General features: G+C 43.1%; 1 protein-coding gene across 2 annotated transcripts in view; it reads right to left on the minus strand.

The window, feature by feature from the left end:
• Positions 1 to 15,320, minus strand: part of LOC110493250 (nuclear transcription factor Y subunit beta) — a 44,996-nt gene that overhangs the window by 12,880 nt on the left and 16,796 nt on the right. The gene's annotated exons all lie outside the window — the stretch shown is intronic.

The following is a 15,320-nucleotide window of genomic DNA, read 5'->3' on the forward strand; positions in this document are numbered from 1 at the left end:
GGTAGGGGGTATGTATGTCTGTGTATATTAGATATTTTTGACATTTTATCTAAACATGGAATGGAACAGCACCTCACCATAGTGATTGGGTTCCCTACTCTATTAAGAACCTGTGTGTCTGTCTTTATTTCACAGTCCCTCCGATTCTGATTGGGAGCCCCCACTGCTAAGGTGCCCATCCCACATAGGAGCTGGTTCATCTAACCGGACCCCTGCTGTCTCCGGCTCCACACCTACCCCCGCCCGGCCAGGTGTGAAGTCAGTGACAAAGAAGTGGAGGTGGGGAAGAGATAAACCTGCAATCAGAGAGGAGGAGGGTCGTTGGCACTCTGTGCTGGAGGAGGATGTGGCGCCAAAACCTCCAATATTCAGACCGAAAAGGCCACCAGGACCTCAGCTGGACATGACCTCAAAAGTACAGCCCCATGCAACTGGCTGTTTTTCACCTCGTCAGTTGTTGATTCCCTTGTGTTGAACACTAATAAGTATGGTGCTAAGAAGTAGGCAGGCAAGAAAGAGGGATGGAAGCCCATTTCCATGTCAGATCTTTTTTGGTACCTGTCAATGGGAATTTACATGGGTCTTGTGAAGCTGAAAACCCCGAAAGACTACTGGAAAACTGCTCCCCTCTATCAACTGCCTTTCCCTTCCACTGTCATGTCATGTGACAATTTCACGGGCGCTTCATATCAGTGACCCAGAAGTTGATGAGGACAATGAGAAGAAGCGAGGCACAGCAAAGTTTGATAGGCTTTGCAAAATAAAACCTCTCTACCACAGTGTGGTTGAGGCCGGCAAGACCTATTTTCAGTACGCCCAGAACCTTTCCATCGATGAGAGGATGGTAGCCTCAAAAGGCCTGAATTGGCCTAAAACAATACATGCATAACAAACCAACTAAATGGGGTTACAAGCTGTTTGTTTTGCATGATTCTGTGTGTGCATACACATGCCATTTTATTTGCCGTTTTGCGACCGGTGAGGGCCTCAGTTATGATTCCGTTAGGGGGGTTATTCGATTTCCAACTGCTGGGGAAGGGCTAAACTTTTTGTGGACAACTTCTACACAAGCCCTATCCTGTTCGCAGACCTGAGGAAGCTGGATGTGTGAGCTTGTGGCACCATTCGGACCAACCGAGTGGGCTTTCCGAAAACCAAGGTGAATGACATGCCTAAGCGGGCTGAGCGGGGTACCATGAGATGGATTCGCCAAGATGGCCTGCTCTTTGTGAAGTGGATGGATACCAGAGAGGTGGTCATGTGCTCCAGTATCCACAAGTCCTTCAGTGGAGATCACATCGTCATGCATGTGAAAGGCGCTACTGGGGCATGGACCACCAAAAATGTCCCCATTCCTGCAGCTATCAAGGACTACAACAAGAGCATGGAAGGTGTGGACCTGTCAGATGCGCCAATAGGCTACTAAAATGTTCTCCACAAGACAATGAAATGGTACAAGATATTTTTCTATAATTTCATCGACATTGCTGTGGTGAATTCCTTCATCCTCCAGAAGGAAATAGCTAAGAGCTGTGGACAGCCCCCCATCTCACAGCTAGCCTTCAGAGAGCTGCTCATCCAGGAGCTTGCTTGCTACAGCAAGTCCACTGCAGCAGCTTCTGTCCCTTCTGCTCCAACCAGTGGTGTTCACCTGCCCAGATTAATCTCTGCAGGCATGAGTGTGCCTCGGGGCACAGTGGGGAGGCGTTGTTGTGCGCTTTGTCACAGGAAATGCCCCATCACCTGCACCACATGTTCAGTAATCCTCTGCTTTACAGCAGAAAGAGACTGCTATTGGGCATGGCATCAGTAGCACAATATTGTGTAGAGGACTGAGGGTCTTCACAATATTGTACATTATACATTGAATGTGTGTAAATAGTTACCCCTGTTATTTAAAAAAAAAAAAAAAAAGTATTTTTTTGTGTGGGGGTGTGCTAGAATAGCATTTTAGTACTTTGTATATAGTTATTTACTTCAAAATGTATCACTGTACCAATTCGGCCACTTGGGTACATTTGGGCAACTTGTGCAGGACACCTGGGTGACTACATGCTCAATGTCATGTAGCTCACTCATTCCTGAAGATATCTTTCTGAAACTTTTTTCAAATACTGTTGCCCTCTTATGTGCTTCATCGAAATTATCCCCAGCATCATATCTGAATGTTTGGCTGTTCCTGTTCAGTTGAAAGATGCAACAATAAAAAACAGAAAACTTATGTTTATTTCCTTGTATTTTCTTCTACATTCAATTCACATTTCCACAAACTTCAGAGTGTTTCCTTTCAAATGATACCAAGAATATGCATATCCTTGCTTCTCGCCATGAGCTACAGTTAAATTAGGGTATGTCTTCAGGCGGAAATTGAGAGAAGGGGGGGTGTCCCAAAGAAGTTAATGGATCTGGTGAAAAATAAACACGGCCAGGTCAACCTGACATGTGCGACTTATGTGGAATGTCACATCTGTTGTTAATCAGTCATGGAAGCCATGCTGGGTTGGAAAACAAGGAACAATAGTCAGTCAGGCAGCAAACAAGCAGCCTTCGAGAGCTTTACCACCTGTAGCTGGAACGAGGGAGTACCAGGAGGCTCAAGGACTATGGTGGAAATTACAAGATTATGTTATAATGCTGTTACTGCAACATAATAAAAGGTTGTTAGAATTCTCATCTGTGTGTGTTCTACTGAGGATGGGCCTCTGAAAGATTTACGATGTCTTTGTGGATTCTGCATTCCAGGGCAAGAGTTAATGTATCTGTTCTATACGGTACCAGGGAGAGATGGCTCTAGTATGGAGTTGGGGGGCCAGACACTGGTATCCACACAATGGGTTCTCATTCTCATTGTGAATTATAAGTATCTTTCATACAAATCTTAACCTTGTGACCCATTCCATACATCTATTGTGTGTCGTGTAGACTGAAGGAGGATGGACTTGGCTATAAAATGCTGTGGCTCAAACCAGCAGGTTGAGTTCTCAGTGATTACCTCCAGTGGTGATTACCGACCAGCTCCATTACTGCAGTAATTAAATAATAAAGTTGGATTGTTTTGAAGAAAATCTTTAAAAAAGTCCCTCCTTTTGATTACAATAATTTCCCCACAGGACATGTAGCCTACTGTATGTTTGGGCCATGGCAGAGAAACACAACAACACTGGTAAATATTTAGTCTTGCCAAATGATATATATCTTTTTTTAAATGTACAGTGTGTCCTTGGGTGACCTGAAAGGCGCTTCTGGGTACTCAGTCTCAGTGTTTCCTCTACCACTGCATGAGTCCAGCTTTCTTTAAAATACATGGCCTCAAATTGGTTATGACAATAATTTAGCTGTTGTTGGAAAACCTATATGATGATTATGTGGTATATGTAGGGCTGGGCGGTATACCGTATTTTATGACATACCGGTATTGATGCAGGGACCGGTTTGGGTTTATACTTTACCTTCTATACCGGTATTTGAATGTTTTTTTTGTTTTTCTTAAATGTGATATGCCATGTGTAATGTCCATTTTCATAGTTTATTCCCTACATGAGTCATCTCTCTCTGCTCTTTCTCTCTGTGCCACATTCCACACCGACCTAGCCACGCCCCCTGTCACTCAAGGAGCGCATTTGATGTTCCTCAACCAGGAGACACTTGCATTCAGTCTGCATAGTCAATGCAACACATGCTACAATGTTGATGACAACAATGCTGTTCTCACTTTGCTTCTTAATATAAATCCACTAGCGTTCTATAATGACACTATTAGTTTGTGTTTCGTACATCAGCAAACAGCTAGTTTGTATTTTCTTAGCAAGTTGCCTAAACATTTTGAGACACTAATTGTTAGCCACTAATGCTAATAGCTAGCTAGCTAGCTAATAAATGTACTGAGTAAGAGCAAACGTAGCTAGCTAATACAGCCTGAAAATGCCAGTGATGGTGTAGACCTAAATCAGCATGTTGTTTGTGCAACAGTATCTATCTTCAAAGAGGAATATGCAAAGCAAGAATATGTTAGCTACATGAAGTAGCTAAGAGAAAACAAGCAATGTAGCCAAAGCTTATAGGGTCCCCTAGGAAACACTTATCTACACTTTAGTTCCTACCCTGTCACAATAACTCATCCCTGGAATTTTAATTTGATGTCATCTCAAACAACACTGTATTCAAAGTGCCCACTATTATATTCTAACTATAGAATTAGAATAGTCATTATATTTCCATGATTCCAACAGTCATGCTCTAATTCGGAAGTCAAATCACAATTTCAACATTTGGTTAAAAATAAGTCCTAGATTATTTGCCCATATCGTGCAGCCCTACATGGCAGTGTGGAAATGATCTCAATTGAGCACTAAAAAATACTTTAAAGTACTACTTAAGTCATTTTTTTGGTATGTGTACTTTACTTTTTTCCCCCCGACAACTTTACTGCACTACTACATTCCTAAAGAAAATACGGTACTTTTTACTCCAAACATTTCCCTGACACCTATGAGGTTTCTGTGTTATGCACTATAGCCCGTTACCATACATGTGATTTAATATTATCTGCTGTTGGCTTGTGTGGATGTATGTATGTATGTGTTATGCAACATAGCTGACTTGAAACATTGTTAACAGTCTCAGGGCCATGGGCCTTTCTCATGATGGAAAAATACAGAGTAGCATGAAGACAGGAACTGTTCAATGAGTTGGGCACATTCAGAGCGTGGGGTTGCAGAACAAGCGGTCTTTTGTTAGATAACAGGAGCCAGGTGCGAGATAACGGTATCGAGCATGAGCGCATGGATGTTCTTCACAGCAACAGTTACATCTATCAACAGAAGCGCCAAGAGGCGGGGACCCGCCTGAGCGCCTGCAATAGGCTGAGCAAGTTTAAACCACACCCAGTCTCTACTCTGACAGGCCGGCTCGGAAGCCGGAACTACTACTGTCATCAGGGTATATTATAATATCTTTGTCAGGAACAAGTCAGTTCTCTGTTTGCCCTGCGAGGTGGGACAGAGAGCCCGTATATACGAAAATTGCATTTACCACTTATTGCTTAGCTAATAAAAAATACATAGTATACAATCGTGACTCATTGTCATATTTATCCTGATACCAGATTCGAATTGACGCAAATCTAACACACCTAAAAGTACTCATTACATTTTCAATGCATAGCAGGACAGGAAAATGGTCCAATTCACACACTTGTCAAGAGAACATCCCTGGTCATCTACTGCCCATGATCTGGAGGACTCACTAAACACAAATGCTTTGTTTGTAAATTTTGACAGTGTTAGTGTGCCCCTGGCTATCCGTAAACTTAAAAAACAAGAAAATGGTGCCATCTGGTTTGCTTAATAGGAAGGAATTTGAAATTATTTATACTTTTATTTTTGATACTTAACTTCTTGGTGACAGGGGGGCAGTATTGAGTAGCTTGGATGAATAAGGTGCCCAGAGTAAACTGCCTGCTACTCTGTCCCAGATGCTAATATATGCATATTATTAGTAGTATTGGATAGAAAACACTCTGAAGTTTCTAAAACTGTTTGAATGATGTATGTGAGTATAACAGAACTCATATGGCAGGAGCAAACCTGAGACAAATCCAACCAGGAAGTGGGAAATCTGAGGTTTGTGGTTTCATTTTTAAGTGATTGCCTTACCGATATGCTATGTCTATGAGGCCAGATTGCACTTACCAAGGCTTCCAGCAGATGTCAACAGTCTTTAGAAAGTTGTTTGAGGCTTCTATTGTGGAACGGGGTGAAATAAGAGCTGTTTCAACAAGTGGACCAGGCTGTGGCCAATCAGTTGTTTACTGCGCGGTCACGCCGTTCCTTCTTTTTCCTCTGTAATGAATACGCTACTGTCCGGTTGGAATATTATTGAAGATTTATCATAAAAAAGACCCTAAGGATTGATTGTAAACATCGTTTGACCTGTTTCTACAAACTGTAATGGATTTCGTCTGGATTTTGCGCTTGCACATTGTGCCTTTGGAATAGTGAACTAAACACGTGAACAAAACGGAGGTATTTGGACATAAATATGGACGTAATCGAACAAAACAAAAACAAAAAACATGTGCAACACAGCATTCCTAACCTAGCCCAAACAATGTTAGCTGTGTGCAGTGTTGCCAACTTAGCGACTTTGTTGCTATATTTAGAGAGTATTCAGACTCCTCTAGCGACACATTTTCAAAAAAAGTGACCAGCGACAAATATAGCTACTTTTTCTGGTGTTATTGGAGACTTTTGGAGCCTCTGACGTGAAAGCACGTATCGTTCTAACTCTTCTTAACGAGCAGCGGATGCTGCCATGGGCCCCACCCCCGTTCCAAAGCACTCACAGGCAGCCCTGTCCTCATGCAGCAGTCCCTCCCAGCAGCAGTCAGAGCAGGAGATGTTCACCCCTCTGCGTCAGACTGCAAATGAATCGCGCATGCGGGAAGCCGCCGCTGGCCGATCCCATTAAAAAAATTGTTTTTAATTAGCCTGAATTAGGGCCAGACTAGTTACTATAATTTTCTCACATTGACATTGACCGTTTTTTCTATTGTCTCTTTTTGGTTAATTTAGATTGTTTAGAAAAAGAAAAAAAAAATGTTATGGTTAAAAATTTTGATGTTTTACTGTGACTTGTTGTAGGCTCAGTGGACCATAAGGTTAAAAACCAAACCAAATTAAGAAAAATAAAAAAATTAAATAAAACAAATTAAATTAAAAACAAAGTAACTCCACCAGTGTCTATTTTGGGTCACTTTTGCAGGTCCCAAGCCCGGATAAAGGAGGGTTGGAATTGTGAAATAAAAAAAACAATAATCAAAAGAAGAAAGTTCAGCTAGATCTAAACACATTTAGTGTGTTTTTTACACATTTTTGTCTCTCCCACGACGTTATTCCTCTCTCCTACAGCGTCCATCACAATTATATGGCAAATTATGCAAATTAGGTGATGACGTCATTTAGCGACTTCTAACGACTTTTACGACAGCCAATAGCTTCTTTCTTTACCGAGGAGTTGGCAACACTGTCTGTGTGGATCGAGCAATCACTTGAAAGAGTAAGATCAGTGAGACAACTCAAAGTAAAATCCATTAAAGCCAAGAAAATGGAATTCATTGCCCTTGACAATCCAACCGTTCTCTGTCGTGGGTGATGTTGGCTTTCACCGACTGGTTGAGCACCGGAAGACACTACCAAGTGCGCTATTTTTTCTGATGTTACCCTACCGGAGTTACACAGTAATAGCGTCACTGATATTAGCTTCACGACATACAAACTATGGAACGCTGTTTGGGTCTTTGCATGTCAAAAAAGATACAGCAGCACTGTCAAAGCTGTACAAAAAAGTCTGCAAACAAGCAAACACCGGCCACGAATGATGTATTTACAATACCACTTTGGTAATAAAGCATTTTTTGTTCGACCACAACTTCTGGGGTAAACAACGATCAGTAGAAACTGCAGTCATTTTCATTATTCTTAGCAATGATTTAGGAATACTTAAGAGTAAGTATTAGCTAGGTTGCCACTTGTTGTTCATCTATTGAAATTAAAACTTCAGTTCATGAAAATAAATAGCTAACTTAAAACACACTCACTTTTTTTTACATCGCCTTGGTCCGTACAATTGACCTTATTATAGCGCCCCAAAAATGTAATACTTCCAGATCAACTGTTATGTCAATACCATTGTAAAGCACAATATCTCCCCTTTCCAACAGAATCAATTACATGACCCCCACGCTGCCCGTTTATGCATGATTCAAGAAGGCAATGAGCCCCGTCGGGACTTTTTAAAAATGGTGGGTGGGGAAGCGAAACTAATGCGTGATAGTGAGAAGGAGAGATGTGGGAAAATTGCTTTTTTTCACTCCATCTGTCCAGTGCTAAAGTGATCTTATAGAAGTAAACAGCGGCTTTGAGAATGATGATCGCATGAAAATGACTAGGTATCCCCCCCTTAACCCCGTCACTGTCCATTTCTTGTTTTTAAAGGATGAGAGAAGTGCTACACCTGGTGGAGAGAGATTGTAAGACAGAAATAGTTGCTTTATGCGTGCTGTACGTTACGACATGACACGTCACGTCACGATGTAACGGAGGGTCAGTTTTTTCAACTTCTCCAATACTATAGAGCCATTACCATATCGATCAACGCTTGAATAGAAACCTAGTTCACACCCTGATTTTGAAGTCAACAGTCTCATTAGTTTTCTTTGTAGCCTCGTTTGAGTGTTGCAGTTGAGCACATTTGTACGGAATGGGGTGAGTTTACGTTAACCAGCTACTTAACCCTGTTGCCCAAAGCTAACGTTATAAGCAGCAAGCTAGCTTCATCTGGCTAGTGAGGCTCGACCGGACTGGGTTATGTGTTGTGAAGCTAGCCACAATAAGGATTAGGCACAATAGTGGAATTTGCGGTTTGCCTTCAAAATAAAAGTATGTCTTTGACAGTGATGCAAATTAATACAAATAGTAGAATTATGCCATACTTTTATTTTGAAGGCTAACCGCAAATTCCACTATTGTGCCTAATCCTTATTGTGGCTAGCTTCACATAGATGGATCTGACCACCATTAATCAAATAAGAACATGTCTTATAAATTAGAGTTATTTTAGATGACACCTAGCTATAAAGTTAGTTAGCTAACTATAGCTACTGAAACAGATTGTGTTATTTGACATGTCAAATTAGTGTTATGTGATGTATCTTCTTTGACACGCAAACACCGTTTGGTTGAGAATGAAACGACTGAACAACGAAACAGCAAGTAAGTGAAAGAAATAGGTTTTGATTGTGTTTTACTGGTAATGGGGACATACGTAAATGCCAACAAAATAACTTTTTGGTCAGTATGGTGTGTAACCTATATTTAACTAGGCAAGTAAGTTAAGAACAAATTCTTATTTACAATGACGGCCCAGACGACCCTGGGCCAATTGTGTGCTGTCCTATTGGACTCCCAATCACGGCCGGATGTGATACAGTCTGGATTCGAACCAGTGACTGTAGTGATGCCTCTTGCACTGAGATGCAATGTCTTAGACCGCTGCGTCCATGTGTGTGTTAACTATTTAACTGCACTATAATGCTTAAATGGCAGCTAAAATGTAAAAAAAATACAAATAAAAAAAATCGGTATTGGTAACATTTTTTTGGAGCAAGAAAAATATTAGATATCGGTCAAAAATTTAAAATCAGTGCATCACAAAAAAAATGTATTACTTTAAGCATACACCATCATCAAGTCTGCTGACAACACGACGGTGGTAGGCCTGATCATCGACGGCGACGAGTCAGCCTACAGGAAAGGAAGTCAGAGACTTAGTAGTGTGGTGCCAAGACAACTACCTCAACGTCAGTAAGCCCAAGGAGCTGATTGTGGACTATAGGAGAAAGAGGGGAGAGCACGACCCATCCACATCAACAGGGCTGTATTGAAACGGGTCGAGAGTTTCCAGTTCCTTGGAGTTTACATCACTAAGGACTTAACATGGTCCACACACACCCGCACAGTTGTGAAGAGGGCCTCGTCCACAAGAGAGAATCTTGACTGGCAGCATGACCGCAAGCGCCACAAAGAGTGGTGCGGACAGCCCAGTACATCACTGGGGCTGAGCTCTCTGCCATCAGAACCTCTATATCAGGCGGTGTCAGAGGAAGGCCTGAACAATTGCCAAAGACTCCAGTCACCCAAGCCATAGACTGTTCACTCTGCTACCGTCCGGCAAACGGTAACGGAGCATTGGCTCTCCGACCAACAGGCTCCGAGACACCTTCTACCCCCAAGCCATGCGACTGCTAAATAGCCAGACTGCAGTCAATTAATGGTACCAAAACTATCTTGCACTGACCCTATGCACACTCACTAGACTTATATATATATATATATATACACACACACACACACACACACACACACACACACTATACACTACTGTCACTTCCACACAAATCCCTCACACATTCAAACACTACTTCCACACACACATTCAAACACTACTTCCACACACACACAAAGTATTCAGACCCCTGGACTTTTTCTGCATTTTGTTACGTTAAAGCCTTATTCTAAAACCTCATTAAATAGTTTTCCCCCCTCGTCAATCAACACACAATACCCCTTAATGAAAAACAGCTTTTTAGAAATTGTACATATCTATTCAGACTCAGTACTTTGTTGAAGAACTTTGGCAGCTATTACAGCCTCGAGTCTTCTTGGGTATGATGCTACAAGCTTCACACACCTATATTTGAGGAGATTCTCCCATTCTTCTCTGCAGATCTTCTCAAGCTCTGTCAGCTCTGTGTTCTTAGGGACATCTGTGATAGAAAAAGTACATATGTACCTGGTTTATTTGATATTAATGGTTAACAATTAATATTTCACTAATAATAAGACATTTCTGTCCCATTAGTGTCTGTGTTTTCATGGGCTCCACTCTAGTTCCCTGCAGCTAATCTGGGCGTATGGTCACTGGAGATGGCTTGGGCTAACAAATGGGTTAAAGACTGCATTACATAGACAAAAATGTGTTTTACTAAGGGATAGCTTAGGAGTAGAACAATCACTCATCGTCTCAAAACCATCTGGGAAACTAAGCCAGGGTGGGGTTAAGACAACAACCCACTTGCAGATAACGACAAGACGAAGCCAGAGTGGTTTATGATGCTCCTTGGTCTGCATAAGGAGGGTTGAGGTTAGGTTACTTGGTTAGGTTACTTACTTAACACTCAAGGGAGGGGGTCGACCAGCCTCATTATTGCAACAATTAATCGACATTAAATAAATACATTTTGAAGAAAATACCAAATCTCTCTCAGTACTGAATTTCCACAACACTTTCAATGCTGCAGAAATGTTTAGGTACCCTTCCCCAGATCTGTGCTTCAACACAATCCTGTCTCGGAGCTCTACAGACAATTTATTCGACCTCATGGCTTGGTTTTTGCTCTGACATGCACTGTCAACTGTGAGACCTTATATAAACAGGTGTGTTCTTTTCCAAATCATGTCCAATCAATTGAATTTACCACAGGCGGACTCCAATGAAGTTGTAGAAACATCTCAATGATGATCAATGGAAACAGGTTGCACCTGATCTCAATTTCGAGTCTCATAGCAAAGGGTCTGAATACTTATGTAAATAAGATATTTCAAATAACAAAACAAAATGAACACACAAAAAATAACTGTTTTCGCTTTGTCATTATGGGGTATTGTGTGTAGATTGATGAGGAAAAACATTATTTTAATACATTTTAGAATAAAGCTGTAACGTAACAAAATGTGGAAAAAGTCAAAGGGTCTGAATACTTTCCCGAAGGCACTGTAACACACACATACACAATAGGGCTGGGCGATATGGCCAAAATATCATTTCACAAAAAAAACACAAAAAAAAACAACAACCTTGGGCTGGTATGGTGGTATTTTATGTTTTTGAATAATACAAGTTTCTAGCTTGAAATATATACTTATTCATGTTACTTTAACTACTTTACATCTATAATGTAATTGTTAAATCTCATGGATCCTATGGAGAGGGCCAAAGGGTAACAGTCTGGTGTCAGTCACTGATAAGGTTGGATTGTCGTGTTCCTTGTATATATCGTTTGTTTTCGTTTCGTTTTCGTTTTTTTCTTCACATATCTTTAAAACTTTTTGCTGAACCTCAACTTCTTCTAAATACTCTCCTGCAACCCGCCTCACCCAACGTAGCTTTTTTCCTAAAGTATTTATATTTACTTCGGATCTGGAACCCCTCAACTGAAGCTAGCCAACTAGCCAACTAACTACCAGCTTCAGCAAAACATTGCTAGCGGTCTTCAGCTAACCGGTCAGCTAACCGGTCATCAGCTAACCTTTAGCTCGGAAAGCTCTCGCCAGTTCGAACAACGCGACTCTAACCAGAGCATAACGGACCTATCTTTTATTTTATTTTTCACCCCCGGATTCCCATCGCAAACGGAACATTTTGAACTCCTGGGCTACAATATCCAGACCCACGACCGGTCCATTGATGTCACCGCATGAAGAGGAATAAACAGACTCCCCCCATCGCGACGTCCCCAAAGGCTAACTCTCTAGCCCTTGCTATCTCCTTGCTTGCAAATTCGGCCTGCTAACTGCTAGCTTGTTTAGCCCGGTCCGCTAACTGCTACCGTGTTTAGCACCGTCTACTAACTGTTAGCTTGTTAGCACAGGCCTGCTAACCATCTGAATCGCCGCGTCCCAAACACTCACTGAACCCATATTTACTTTCTATCCCTTTTCGATTTTTAATTTGTTTATACCTTCCGGTAACCTGCCTCACCCAATGTGATACGGAACCGCTATTATCTTTACATTTTTAGAACACACTCAAGAACCTTCAGAAGCTAACCAGCTAACTGGCTACAAGCTATTTAGTCATTGTTAGTTTTCTAACCTGGATAACACTCGCCAGTCCAGCTTCCCTGCCCCATCCACCGCTGCCCCTTGGACACTGATCACTTGGCTACATAGCTGATGCAGGCTGGACTGTCCATTAATTCACGGTAATCCATTCTGCTTGTTTATGTTTTATCTGTCGGCCCCAGCCGCACTTAGGCTCTGTGTGTAGTTAATCCGACCCTCTCTGCCTAATCTATCGCCATTCTACCTGCTGTTGTTGTGCTAGCTGATTAGCTGTTGTTGTCTCACCTACTGTTTTAGCTAGCTCTCCCAATTCAACACCTGTGATTACTGTATGCCTTGCTGTATGTCTCTCTCAAATGTCAATATGCCTTGTATACTGTTGTGCAGGTTAGTTATCATTGTTTTAGTTTACAATGGAGCCCCTAGTTCCACTCTTTATACCCCTGATACCTCCTTTGTCCCACCCCCCACACATGCGGTGACCTCACCCATTACAACCAGCATGTCCAGAGATACAACCTCTCTCATCATCACCCAGTGCCTGGGCTTACCTCCGCTGTACCCGCACCCCACCATACCCCTGTTTGCGCATTATGCCCTGAATATATTCTACCATGCCCAGAAACCTGCTCCTCTTATTCTCTGTCCCCAACGCCCTAGGCGACCAGTTTTGATAGCCTTCAGCCGCACCCTCATACTACTCCTTCTCTGTTCCGCGGGTGATGTGGAGGTAAACCCAGGCCCTGCATGTCCCCAGGCACCCTCATTTGTTGACTTCTGTGATCGAAAAAGCCTTGGTTTCATGCATGTCAACATCAGAAGCCTCCTCCCTAAGTGTGTCTTACTCACTGCTCTAGCACACTCTGCTAACCCTGATGTCCTTGCCGTGTCTGAATCCTGGCTCAGGAAGGCCACCAAAAATTCTGAGATTTCCATACCCAACTATAACATCTTCCGTCAAGATAGAACTGCCAAAGGGGGAGGAGTTGCAGTCTACTGCAGAGATAGCCTGCAAAGTAATGTCATACTCTCCAGGTCCATACCCAAACAGTTCGAACTACTAATTTTGAAAATTACTCTCTCCAGAAATAAGTCTCTCACTGTTGCCGCCTGCTACCGACCCCCCTCAGCTCCCAGCTGTGCCCTGGACACCATTTGTGAATTGATCGCCCCCCATCTAGCTTCAGAGTTTGTTCTGTTAGGTGACCTAAACTGGGATATGCTTAACACCCCGGCAGTCCTACAATCTAAGCTAGATGCCCTCAATCTCACTCAAATCATCAAGGAACCCACCAGGTACAACCCTAACTCTGTAAACAAGGGCACCCTCATTGACGTCATCCTGACCAACTGGCCCTCCAAATACACCTCCGCTGTCTACAACCAGGATCTCAGCGATCATTGCCTGTATCCGCTACGGAGCCGCAGTCAAACGACCACCCCTCATCACTGTCAAACGCTCCCTAAAACACTTCTGTGAGCAGGCCTTTCTAATCGACCTGGCCCGGGTATCCTGGAAGGACATTGACCTCATCCCGTCAGTTGAGGATGCCTGGTCTTTCTTTAAAAGTAACTTCCTCACCATTTTAGATAAGCATGCTCCGTTCAAAAAATGCAGAACTAAGAACAGATATAGCCCCTGGTTCACTCCAGACCTGACTGCCCTCGACCAGCACAAAAACATCCTGTGGCGGACTGCGCTAACATCGAATAGTCCCCGCGATATGCAACTGTTCAGGGAAGTCAGGAACCAATACACACAGTCAGTCAGGAAAGCTAAAGCCAACTTCTTCAGGCAGAAGTTTGCATCCTGTAGCTCCAACTCCAAAAAGTTCTGGGACACTGTGAAGTCCATGGAGAACAAGAGCACCTCCTCCCAGCTGCCCACTGCACTGAGACTAGGTAACATGGTCACCACCGATAAATCCATGATTATCGAAAACTTCAACAAGCATTTCTCAACGGCTGGCCATGCCTTCCGCCTGGCTACTCCAACCTCGGACAACAGCTCCCCCCCCCCCGCAGCTACTCGCCCAAGCCTCTCCAGGTTCTCCTTTACCCAAATCCAGATAGCAGATGTCCTGAAAGAGCTGCAAAACCTGGACCCGTACAAATCAGCTGGGCTGGACAATCTGGACCCTCTATTCCTGAAACTATCCGCCGCCATTGTCGCAACCCCTATTACCAGCCTGTTCAACCTCTCTTTCATATCGTCTGAGATCCCCAAGGATTGGAAAGCTGCCGCAGTCATCCCCCTCTTCAAAGGGGGCGACACCCTGGACCCAAACTGTTACAGACCTATATCCATCCTGCCCTGCCTATCTAAGGTCTTCGAAAGCCAAGTCAACAAACAGGTCACTGACCATCTTGAATCCCACCGTACCTTCTCCGCTGTGCAATCTGGTTTCCGAGCCGGTCACGGGTGTACCTCAGCCACGCTCAAGGTACTAAACGATATCATAACCGCCATCGATAAAAGACAGTACTGTGCAGCCGTCTTCATAGACCTTGCCAAGGCTTTCGACTCTGTCAATCACCGTATTCTTATCGGCAGACTCAGTAGCCTCGGTTTTTCGGATGACTGCCTTGCCTGGTTCACCAATTACTTTGCAGACAGAGTTCAGTGTGTCAAATCGGAGGGCATGCTGTCCGGTCCTCTCGCAGTCTCTATGGGGGTGCCACAGGGTTCAATTCTCGGGCCGACTCTTTTCTCTGTATATATCAATGATGTTTCTCATGCTGCGGGCGATTCCCTGATCCACCTCTACGCAGACGACACCATTCTATATACTTCCGGCCCGTCCTTGGACACTGTGCTATCTAACCTCCAAACGAGCTTCAATGCCATACAGCACTCCTTCCGTGGCCTCCAACTGCTCTTAAACGCTAGTAAAACCAAATGCATGCTTTTCAACCGTT

Source organism: Oncorhynchus mykiss, chromosome 2 (genome assembly GCF_013265735.2).
Source record: "Oncorhynchus mykiss isolate Arlee chromosome 2, USDA_OmykA_1.1, whole genome shotgun sequence".
NCBI lineage: Eukaryota > Metazoa > Chordata > Actinopteri > Salmoniformes > Salmonidae > Oncorhynchus > Oncorhynchus mykiss.